The following is an 11,712-nucleotide window of genomic DNA, read 5'->3' on the forward strand; positions in this document are numbered from 1 at the left end:
TATTAGAAGGGAAGGGAAGAAGTCACTAAAGAGAATGAGAGTAGGCAGGTAGAATTCAAGGAAGGGGGAATAAGAAAATTGAAAAGAAATGAAAAGACAAAAGAAACAAAAAGGATAGAAAATGAAGAAAGAAAGAAAAAAAAATTTTTACAAAAATAATAATGATAATAAAAAATGAAAATTAAAATTTAAAAATAATAATAATAATAATAAAATTAAAAAATTAAAAAAAATAAAAACATTAAAAAAGTTAAAGAACAACAACAAAAAAATTAAAATGAAGGAAAAAGAAAAAAAGAAAAAATAATAATAATAAATGCAGTCATAGAGTTCAATTAACTTTTCTTCCAGTAGGTGGAGCTGTGCCCACTGGGCCAAGTTTCTCCTCTCAATAGGTGGGAACCAATCATTGTGCAGCAGCTCTTCCTCCCAGACTGGGCGGGTCTAGGGCCTTCTCTTGTGTTTCCTCAAGCCAGGCCCCGCTCACCTGTGACGCTCACCCCAATACTGGCTACACGCCAGGTCTGCTGCTCCTGGGAGCCCTGTTTTCATGAATGCCTGGGCACAATCTTCCTGTTTGCCTCCCTCAGACCCTAAGTTTGTAGAGCTTGGGGCTGAGAACCCCCAGCAAATTTGCTTGCCCTCTGGTAGCCACGACCCCAGTAGCTGGTGCAAGAGACCTCAGTTGTCAGCACTGATGGGAGCGGTAGCCGGGAGTTCCGTGCCGCGAGTCCCGTGCCACTCCTGATTCCCTCGGTCTGGCTATCATGCTCACAGGAGAGCTGGGAGGGGCCCTTACAGGAGAGCTGGGAGGGGCCCTTAATGTTTCCCCGCTGCATGGAGAGAGATGGCTATGGGATTACACACCTATTGCGCTGGTTTCAATGAAGTTATCTCCTCTGCCCGTGACATCAGTTCTCTGCCAAGGTGGTATCCCATACAAATGGTGACCGTTCGTTCCCTTTGACGGGTGACCAATGCAACGGGTGGGTCCTGACTGTCTCTCCCAATCCCTGTTTCAATCCTGTGGCCACTGCCTATGAAGGCTCGGTTGGCTTTTACCTCTGTAAGTTCAGAAGGGCCGGCCAGTTATTTCAGCGGGATCGTTAGTGCTCAGTCACTAGAAGCAGGCAAACCGGAGCTTGAATGCAGCCAATCCGGGCTTGGTGTGTGTGTTCTGAGGGGCCCAGACTGTTCGACCCAGATCCACGTCAGCTCAGCATTGCCTAGTGATCCTGAGCAAACAGCATTTAAACAATGTACGTCTCCCTATGCCCGCGCAGCTGAAGAGGTCAGAGACTTGATCTCTCCATGCCTGCCACCATGTTGGATCTCCTCAATGATATTCACGTTACCCTTACAGCTTCCTGGAATAAGCAAGTTCTTGGGATTATACAAACTGCCGCTTCTGTTTCCAGTCCAGATTTCTAGAAATGAAACCCTGCCACCGTCGCCGCCGCCTCTGTGCCCTTGAGCAGTGTTTTTGGGGAGGGTGGGGGCTTTGCATACATCAGAGCAAATTATCATGAGGCACAGGAAAATCAAACAACAATTCCTAAACATGATTAGTACATTAATTGGTGGGAACAGGTTGGGTGGGAGTGATAGGTCACTCCTAAGGGTGGGGGGGATACATTCAAACTGATTGGTTTGAGCACTGAATGTCTACGTGCCAGCTGCACAGGGTCCTGGGTTATTTATCTACTGGACAGTCCTGGGAATTATTTTAACAGCTACAGGAATTTCAGGTTTTGGGTGTAGCATAGGAACTTAACAATACCTGGTCCTTTACATTTTAACTAAGGCTTTGCAGCTTAGAAACTTTACAATACCTGGTCTTTTACACTTTAACTTCAATTTCTTTTACTCTTACATTCCCCACTCCTTTTTCTGACTACTTTTAATCTTAAAAGTAATGAATCATAATTATTGAAGGGTTTCACATTTCATGAGTTGTTCTGTGTTCCCTGGAATCATTCTCAGCATGGCCTCCATTTTAGATTTCACTCGGTATTAGACCCCGATTTATCTAACTACACTGACTACATAACTTTAAATCTGGCTTCATTCCACCCTCTAATTTGGGAATTCCTTACTGCTGTAAGGAAGGGTGGTGAAGAGGATCTTTCTGGCTTCTTCAGGCTGAAAAGGGACCGTGTGGGGCAAGCAGTTTGGAGTCCCCCTTTAAAATCGGGTCTATCGAGTGGTCCATGATAAAAGTCCGATTGAGAAGTAATAGGCTGGAGGGCCATTTGAGTGATGGGTGATCTATAAGAGAAGCAAGAATTCATTAGTTTTGGAACCAGATTGATGCAGCAATAAATCCCATAGCACAGGAATATGCCAATAAGTATAATGGCAAAGACAAAGACTAACAATGTTTTCCACCAGGAAGTACCAAGAACCAGGAGCTAAGATATTGTTTCCATGACAAAGTTGCCGAGTACATGGTTTCTATCTGAGCATGTAAATCTTTAAGGATATTTGTCACATTGCCAGAAATGTCAGGGATGTAAACACAACAATTAACATTTAGAGTTACAGATGTCCTTTTCCTTAAAATACAGTTTAATAACTTAATGCCATCTGATCTTGCAAAATCTTTTTACTAGTATGACCTCTGTGGCTAATAGAGAAATCTTTAATTCTGTTACTTAGGGCTAGATAACCATACTAGCAAACATTAAGCCTACCTGTGTAGGTTAGGAATAAAGGCCTTAAACTAGAAACTACTTTGGCAGTTCCTTTTGATAGTTATCAGGCATTCCTGTCTGAGAATCTCTTTTGTAGCCTCCAGTTTACTTATTTTTGGAAGTTACATTTAATTATTATTATTATTTAAAATGCCCAGGAACAGCTGTGTTTCGGCTTTGACTGTCTTGGCTAAGTGTTTAAGATGAAGCAAGTCAAACTGACTTTTGTTTCCATCTATTGTTAACAGTCAGCTGAGTTTCCCTGGGAGTCCTCGGGGAACTTACAGCAGCTTCTCAGTTCTGCTAGTGCCATTTGCACTAGGATGGGTCCAGGCCTTGCTTGACCATGTAGCTTCCCTCGGAAGCATCAGGGATATCTCCCTTCTCTGATGACCCTCCTCTTCATAGCAAATGCACTGATTGGCTTTCTGTCCTCCAGTGGTCTCATTAATCTCCCTGATCAGGAGGTTATGTGGCCTAGAGTTGCAAAGCTCTTTGGAGAAGTCCCCTATTCCCTGATTCAGACTGACTCAGAGGGCAAGAGCCAAATATTGGTTTTCTCAGCCCTTTTAATTTAATTTTAATTTTAAAAACTTAATCTTAAACATCCAGCAAATAAGTTAACAGCCTTATATTAAGAGCACTGGGCTTTAATGTCTATCTCTCTATCCTGTAGGTGATAACTCCTTATCTTAAGTTGACCCAGGTTGTGAGTTCTTAAAGCAGTACCTCTTTAAAACATTAACAGGCAATCCTTAGACCATCTATAAGCAAACTACACTCTAAAATTAACTAGGGTAAAGACATATTTAGTTTATATAATAGCTACCTTGAATTCTGGCAGGGTTATACATCATAATCCCCTGTTTGAGATCCTAGGAATCTTGGCAAAAACCAACTTTTGGACACAACTTTAAATGTACTGAAAGCTGGCCTACTTCTTGCATAGTCTCTTTCACATGAGGTGGGACATAGAGCCTTATCTCAAGTAAGGCGGGGCTCTTCATAAATCTTAAATACTATAGTTCTGAAGCTGATCTTTGCTTTTTAGACATCATTTTACAAAGCCTACATAAATTGTTGCTCAAGTTTACATGGATATTAGCTAACAAAACATAATATCACATCTAAAACATGAATTAAAGGCTGAAAACTTCTAACCTTTTATAGAAAAGTAGCAAAGTACTTTGGGGTTTTACAATAAAACCTTTACACAGATTAGGCTCTCATTAACTTAAAAATACATTTTAATTGTATCTCAGTGTAAAAAGTAACATGGAACTATACATATCTTATTGATAACAAGTCCAGTTGTAGAACACAAATGATATAAATAAATCTCCAACATGTTTTTCTTTTAAGCCTAAGATTACTATACAACTTTAGAACACCAGCTTGATACAATGCTCTTTTGAAGCTTCTACCTTACAGACTTGTATACCTGGAAAATATGAACACATTAATATCACCATAATTAACCTTGCAAAAAGCTGTATGCTTATATAGAACTAAGGGGGAGATGGTAGGGCTTAGATAAATGGCAGGCAACCCGTTTATTGGTAAGTTCTTCCAGATATCAGCTCCGGAGCCCAGGAATTAGTTCTCATTGGGGCTAAGGTTCTCCGCCAGCAAGATTTGAGATTGGTGCCAGCGGGAGAGTTCACATGGGCAGGAACTTTTCATGCCACTACAGAGAAGAAGGAGGTAGGAAGAAGAAGTCCTTAGGTGCCATGTTGGCGTCACCAGCACCTGAAGAAAATCAGAGCGAATAAAAATAGAATGAAGATAAAAATTAAAGCAAAGGTCAATTTTTGGCAGAAGTTCCATGTTGGGGGACTGACAGAAAAGAGGCCAAAGGCCATGAGGAGGCTTAGAAGGACATAAAGACTCATGAATCCAGGATGGTAGATTAAGAGGTTCTCCGAACTCGTTGTCTCCCGCTGTCTGATGTCCGTTGTATTCCATCGTGCCTGGTAGTGAGCTTCAGCACTGAGTAAACTGTTCTCTTGAAGATGTTGGGGGTTCATCGGTCATCAGAGGCTGGTAGTGCCTAAGCAGAAGCTGGTTGAAAGTTTGATTAGAAACTTTCTGCAATTGAGTTTCAAAGAACTTCATTATGCAGAGCAAGAGAGCACAAGAAAAGTATTGAAAAATAACAGTTGTTGTTTAACCATAGTTGTATAATTTTTAATTTCTTAAGATTATTTGCTCAAAAACTTACACATATAGCCAATTTACATAGACCTTTTTTATCACTTACTTAAACCCTCTTAATTACTTAATCATATAGACTTTCTTATCCAGAAACACATTTTCCCTCTATTAAATCTATATCTAGAACCTTTTAGTTTCTCTTTTCCATCTGTTAACCTCTTTCTGTTCACATTTTGAAACAATACTTGTAAATTTCTGAATTTAAGCAGATTATTTTATAGACGTCAACATTTTATTAGGGCCTTTTTGAACACCTAGAAAAACTTATAAGCTTAATTTTAAAGACATCTTTACTTTTATCTGTTTACCCAATTTAAATTGAACCATTTGAATCACGTGAATCAAAAATATTTGGATCCATTTTTTTTTAACTTTTTATGAGCGCTCCTCATCTGTCAATTGTTATATCACTGCATGATATATGGACATACATACATACAGACATACTGACATACAACACGTAACACAAGTGTAACACATAACACAATAGTAAAGGCCTTGTAGCTTTTTCAGGTGAAATCTCCATTGCAATGTTTAAAAACTCCACAGTTGATCAAAAATAGAACTGATCAGAAAATATTAACTTGTCTGCAGGATCAAAATCATGAGCTCAAAAAAATACAGAATCTAAGAAAAAGCAAGAGTCCTAAAAAAGATGACTGGCCAGTAATTAGTAAATACCATATAATTTACTTTTTGGTTGGGGTCTAGTTTGAGTTCAGGTAAAAAGACACTTTTACTCCTTCTTTTTTTTTTTTTTCCCTTGGATCTCAGATCTGTCCTCTACTGAGCCCCACGCTTCTATTTGCATATCAACTTAAGTCCTGGCTGAGGTCTGGAAGGAACTGGGAAAACTGGAATTCTGAGCAGAAACCTCATGTCTAAGGCATTTTAACCATAAGTCACATTTTTTAGGTTTGGATGTTGAAAATTATGATACAAGTTTAAGATACAATCTACAAAATTTCATACCTTTACATTTTCCTACACTAGAAAAACTTGCTCACACAAAACTGAAAATAGGATCTCTACCATCAGAAGAAATTTCTTTAGGATCATTAAGCCACTTTCTTTGTTCTGAAGTTCCTAAAGTAGTATTAAGTTACATTAAATTACCTGAAAATTTTAAAAAGAACCATGCACTACCATGTGTATCTGAAATTAAGCTTTAAAAATTTTCAAGACTGTTGCTAATTAATGTCATTATAATAAGCCAGACCAATGTTTTAATTTAGCACTTTTATTTTCTCCTGAATCTTACACACTGAGGGGAACAGATATCATATAATAATTTATTATCTTTGCCCAAGGTAATGCACTGGAATACCTAGTGAAATATTTTTTTTTAGGCTACCCAGTTCAAAATTGAAACTCTTTAATTTTTTTTATCCTAAGTATTTAAGTTTTCTAGCATGAACTATCTGAAATCAAAATAAACAATTGCTTAAACCCAACTTTTAACTGCAAGATAGTGCAATGCTTTAGAAACCCATTCAGATACCAGATTGTTACAATAAAAATCATCATTTAGATACACATTTAACCAAGGTCATCCCCAAGAAATAATCTATAATATCAACACATTACTGCATTCATTGTCCCCTTTTTTAAGTAGACAGAGGTGGAGTAATCCTTAAAGTGCAGGTAAGGAAGAGGGAGTTCCCCAAAGCAAAATTGCTTTGGCAGCTGCTGGGAGTCTCACAGTCCAACGTTTTACTTACAGAATTAGTTACTCTGGTTTGGTTTGACCCCAGGCACCAGGCATTTTCCACATCTCCTAACTTTTCAGTAGTCAGCTCCCAAAAAGTTCATCCTCTGCTTTCAGTTGTTTCGAGTGCTAGGCTTCCCCAAGACAGCAGAGTGGGGACTCCTTTAAAGTCCCCTCTGGGGTGTCAAAATTTATGACTGAAGGTTTGGTTCCCATCCCCAAAGCCAATTAATGCCAATTTAATAATGAGGACAGGGTTTTGAGAAAACTTAAAGCGAGATATCAAAGTTCTTAGACTCCAGGCATTTTCCTCTGCAGTGGGTGCGCTCAAGCCAACTACGGGAAGAAAAGAAAACACTGCTTCCCTAATCATGCTTAACAAAGGGGAGTAAATTTTATCAAAGTTCTTTAAAACACAGCTAAAAGAGGTGTAAAAGGTGAGAACAGAAAAGCTGGCGGTTCTATTTACTTTTGGTCCCTCACAGCAGAAGCTTATTAGGGACAATTTAGGCTAAAATTTAGCTAAAGTTATCTCCACACATCTAAGGCAGATTGGAATTTGGGACGCTACATCAGTCCAAAGCAAAACAATGCCATCACACTTAACAGAGACACAGGCAAAAAGACACACAAAGACCATCATGCAGCTCCCGTTTGTTCACAACCCCAAGATCCACAATCTTGTGACTCAGGGAGAATGGAGGGAAGAGGGGGAGGAGCAGAAGTTTTGAGTGATAGGATCCTGGGGGAAGGGGTCGGAGTGGAGGCAGGGACCAGGAAAGGCTTCAGGGACAGAGGCGTGGAATGGCTTTGTCTCATAATGGGAGTTACTCAGACAGAGACAGGGACAATAAGTTGAACACGAGTTACTCAAACAAGGATGACACAAACGCCACAAAAGCGACACAGACAAAGACAAACAGTAAACGTTTACACGAGTCCAAAAACAAAGATTAGAACTGAGTAACTGGCAAAAGAAAACCTGATGGGTCAGATCATAAAGACAGACAGTAAACTCAACCTGGGAAAAAAAGTAGCCGGCAAGACCTGACGGGTTGGCAGCAGAGTCACCTGATGAGGGCACCTCCATCCCTCTGCCTAATGAGGGCACATCCGTCCCTCTGCCTGATGAGGGCACATCCGTCCCTCCCCGAGTCCTCCAAGGCATCCCTTGGGGAACGTGGCCTGTGGCTTCAGGACACGTCTGTCCACCACTGCCAGGGGGAACTCATGCTCTCTGCTGGCAGCCACCCTGCAAACCCAAACTGAAAACTGAACCTGAACAAAAAGCTCTGAGCGATCGCAAGAAAAAAAGAAAAGAGGCGCCTTACTTACCCCTAGAGGAGTCCGTTGGGGTCTCCTTGTCCGGCGATGCGCAATTCCCGGCCAATGCACCAAATGTAAGTGTCCGGCGAACGTCGGAGGAAGAGACCAGCTCATGAAACAGCAAAAGTGGTTTATTGAGGATCCAATCCAGCGCGCTGGGGCTCCGTGCTCACTCAACAAGGGAGAGCAGCCCAGAGCCCCAGCAGGGCTTGAGCAGTGTTCAAGTACACTTTTTGGGGAGGGCGGGGGCTTTGCATACATCAGAGCAAATCATCATGAGGTGCGGGAAAATCAAACAACAATTCCTAAACATGATTAGTACATTCATTGGCGGGAACAGGTCGGGCGGGAGTGATAGGTCACTCCTAAGGGGGGGGATATATTCAAACTGATTGTTTTGGTCCCTGAATGCCTACGTGCCAAGCTGCACAGGGTCCTAGGTTATTTATCTACTGGACAGTCCCAGGAATTGTTTTAACAGCTACAGGAATTTCAGGTTTTGGGTGTAGCATAGGAACTTAACAATACCTGGTCCTTTACATTTTAACTCAGGCTTTGCAGCTTAGAAACTTTACAAAACCCAGTCTTTTACACTTTAACTTCAATTTCTTTTACACTTACAGAAGAAAAGAGTCTCCTGAAATGTTTGGAATGTTTCTGTGGGTTATTTATTTACTTATTATTTACTTATTTTTATGTGATGCTGAGGATCCAACCCAGGACCTTTCATGTGCTACGTGACTGCTCTATCGCTGAGCCACAACCCCAGGCCCTTTTGTGGGTTATTTTAATAAAATAGTCTGACCATAAATAAGTAATCAAACAAATAAATTAATACAAAAATAAACCCTTAATTGATGACCCATTACAGTTTTTAAATTTCTTAATTGGGACACATAAACCTCATTTAGGAGAGATTCATTCTTTTTAATGTCAACTAATTTTATTCTGCTTTCTATTCATGTGAAAATCTCAGAATGATAAATTAAAATCTTTTAAAAATGCCCTTCAGTTCTTGTAGAAAAACATAAATGATGCATCCATTTGAAATAAAACATGGTAAAATAATGATTGATAAAGCTGAAAGTGGAGTTTTGAGATGAGCCAAAATTTCTCAGTTTGCCAATTGCATCTGGGTTTTTGTCTCATAAATTTTGAAGAAAAAAATCTAAGAAATAGAACTCCCACCATGTGGTATGAGGAATGATACCAAAAAACAAAACAAAGCAAACAAACAAACAAAAAACTCATTTTGGTGGGCCATCTTAGAAGTTTACTAATGGTTTTGGGCAGAACAGGAAGCATAATGCATTTAAAATAGGCTTTGGAAAAGGCATCCTGACTCCCATATGGGTTCCCTTTTATTCTATTGGTGAGGAATCCTTTTTTTCTTCAAATTCAATCAGGAATCACCTCTGGACAAAGGACTTGGTTGAAGGTGTTCCCACAAATGGGCCTCAAGGTCTTTTACATTTGAAATAGGCTTTAATGGTGCTCATTAACATATCTTTCAGTTAGCTGCCAGGTGTGGTTGAGTGAGGTCCATTATCCTGATTACATGGTCATTATATCTATTCTATTATATACTTATTCACTGTAAACAGAGAACCCTAGATTTGGATATGTGAATCCAACCGAGAGCTAGAAAACTAGGGGTTTATTCTGAGACCTATGGAGAGCTAAACTGAAGTTCGGATTTCAGATTTTTGTTCTGGATTTGAGATACTGCTTCCCCTACATTTAAAAATCTCAGGACTCATGAAGAGAATGATTAAAAGCCAGCATCATCAAATTTGGGAGGCCCAAACTAATTCAAAGGGACTCTGTCTCTAAATAAAAATATTTAAAAAGGGGTGGGAATGTGAATCAGAGGATGAACGCCTCTGGGTTGAATTTCTGGTACCAAAAAGAAAACAACACACATACACACACACACACACACACACACACACAAAATACATTAAATAAATAAATAAATAAACAAACAAACAAACTCTCATGAGAAACAAGCCCTAAAATCAACAGCCTATCTCATGCATGAATACAACAAATGCATTTGTGCTTCTCTCCTGACAATTATCTCAGTCTTCACTACATACTCTGGAGACATGCTGGACTCATGGCACATGGAAGCCCACAAAGGGCTTTAGAAAAAGCTGAAAACACCATAAAATTATTGAACAAAATGCCCAGGTTTTCAACTGCCGATCTAAGCCTCACTAGACTATTCAGAGGCAGGTGAAAGCTAAGCTATCACATAGGGACGCTCTGGCCACAAGGAGAGGACCATGAGGAGTCTGTAGTCATGACTGCCATTTTCCACCATTGCCACTTCTGTCAGCTTTAAGCCACCTTCCTACCCAGTCTCAAAATAGCAAGGCACACTTACCATTTCCTGGCTTTCAGGGTTCTCAGGGTTCTCCCTGTGGTTTGTTTCCAGCTGCTGCATAGCACAGAAACCTGGGCTCCAGATCCAGGACAGAAGCCTACAAAAAGATTGAAAAAATGGCGGGCTCCAGACACCAAGGGAACAGAAGATTGTGGAAGCCGGCCCCTCATCACCAGCTGCGTAAGGATTGGACAGTTCTCACCTAAGAGATTGATTGGTCAAGGCTTCAGCCACTGCCTCCAACCTGAGCCAAGTGGGTGCAGAAGCAGTCTGAATGACAGGCTGCTCCATTGTCATTGTTAAAAGATTACAGATCAAGGTTTAGAATATTGCTTAGTCAGTAGAGTGCTTGTTTTGCTTATATAAGGCCATGGATTCTGTCCCCTGCACTACATACATACACTCCTGCCAAAAAAATAAATTAGTAACAGACTTTTGGGACTAAGGTTATGGATCAGTGGTAGAGTGCTTCCCAAGCATGCATGAGGTACTGGGTTGAACACCCAGCACCACATTAAAAAGCCAACCAACAAACAAACTACTAATGGTATTGTGTCCATCTACAAAAAAGAATATTCAAGAAAAAAATAAAGACTGTGTATTGTACTTGTGCAACCTCATACTGAACTCATAAACACTTTTTATATATAATTTATACATATATGTCTTCAGACCGTATATAAAATTCTCTGTGATGGATTTTCAAGTAACTTATATTACAGGTATGCTTCACAACCCTGAAATCCTCCCCATGTCAATTATTATTATTATTATTATTATTATTATTATTATTATTATTAGGTATGTGAATGCGGCTATTTTAAAGAAAAGTTTTCTTCCAATACTAGGACCTATCCCAGAGGGAAGTGCATTGACATTTATAACTGTTTATAAGATTAAAGCAATTTGTGAATAAATATGTCTATATTTTTATTTATGAAAATGATATCACAATTTCTTTAATGTTTTTTAACTTCTCTGTCCTTTGTCTCATAAAAAAAAAACAGCTTGAGCTTTAAACTCATTAGCAATGTCCCCATATCCCTTCCCCCCAAAAAAATGACCCACATGTATAATTCAAATTATTGAGATTCATAAATTTTGGATCCTTTAATTAGTGAAGTCTATAGATCTTCTTTTTATTTTCACCCTTAAATGAAGCCCACTTTTTATACTTTTCTTGTTATGTAACTGACCTCTAATATTCTGCATATTTTACCCCCAAATCTGATCATTTTGGACTATTGATGTCTTGATGGAGGGGATCTCAAAGTGGTCATGCACAAGGCAGGAAATGGATATAGTAAGATGTAACACTGGAGATTGCTGAGTATGTAGATTTTGAATTACAAAATAAGTATTGGTGGACTATATGGGAGTAG

General features: G+C 39.5%; 1 long non-coding RNA gene across 1 annotated transcript in view; it reads right to left on the reverse strand.

Moving 5' to 3' along the window:
• LOC125614637 overlaps nucleotides 1-6,905 on the reverse strand; it is a 21,360-nt gene extending 14,455 nt beyond the window's left edge. The window contains exon 1 of the long non-coding RNA XR_007345208.1: nucleotides 6,680-6,905. This is a non-coding gene — a long non-coding RNA (uncharacterized LOC125614637). The remainder of the gene's footprint in view (nucleotides 1-6,679) is intronic.
• Between the last annotated feature and the right edge of the window lie 4,807 nt (nucleotides 6,906-11,712).

This window comes from Marmota marmota, unplaced genomic scaffold (genome assembly GCF_001458135.2).
Source record: "Marmota marmota marmota unplaced genomic scaffold, marMar, whole genome shotgun sequence".
Classification (NCBI taxonomy): Eukaryota; Metazoa; Chordata; class Mammalia; order Rodentia; family Sciuridae; genus Marmota; species Marmota marmota.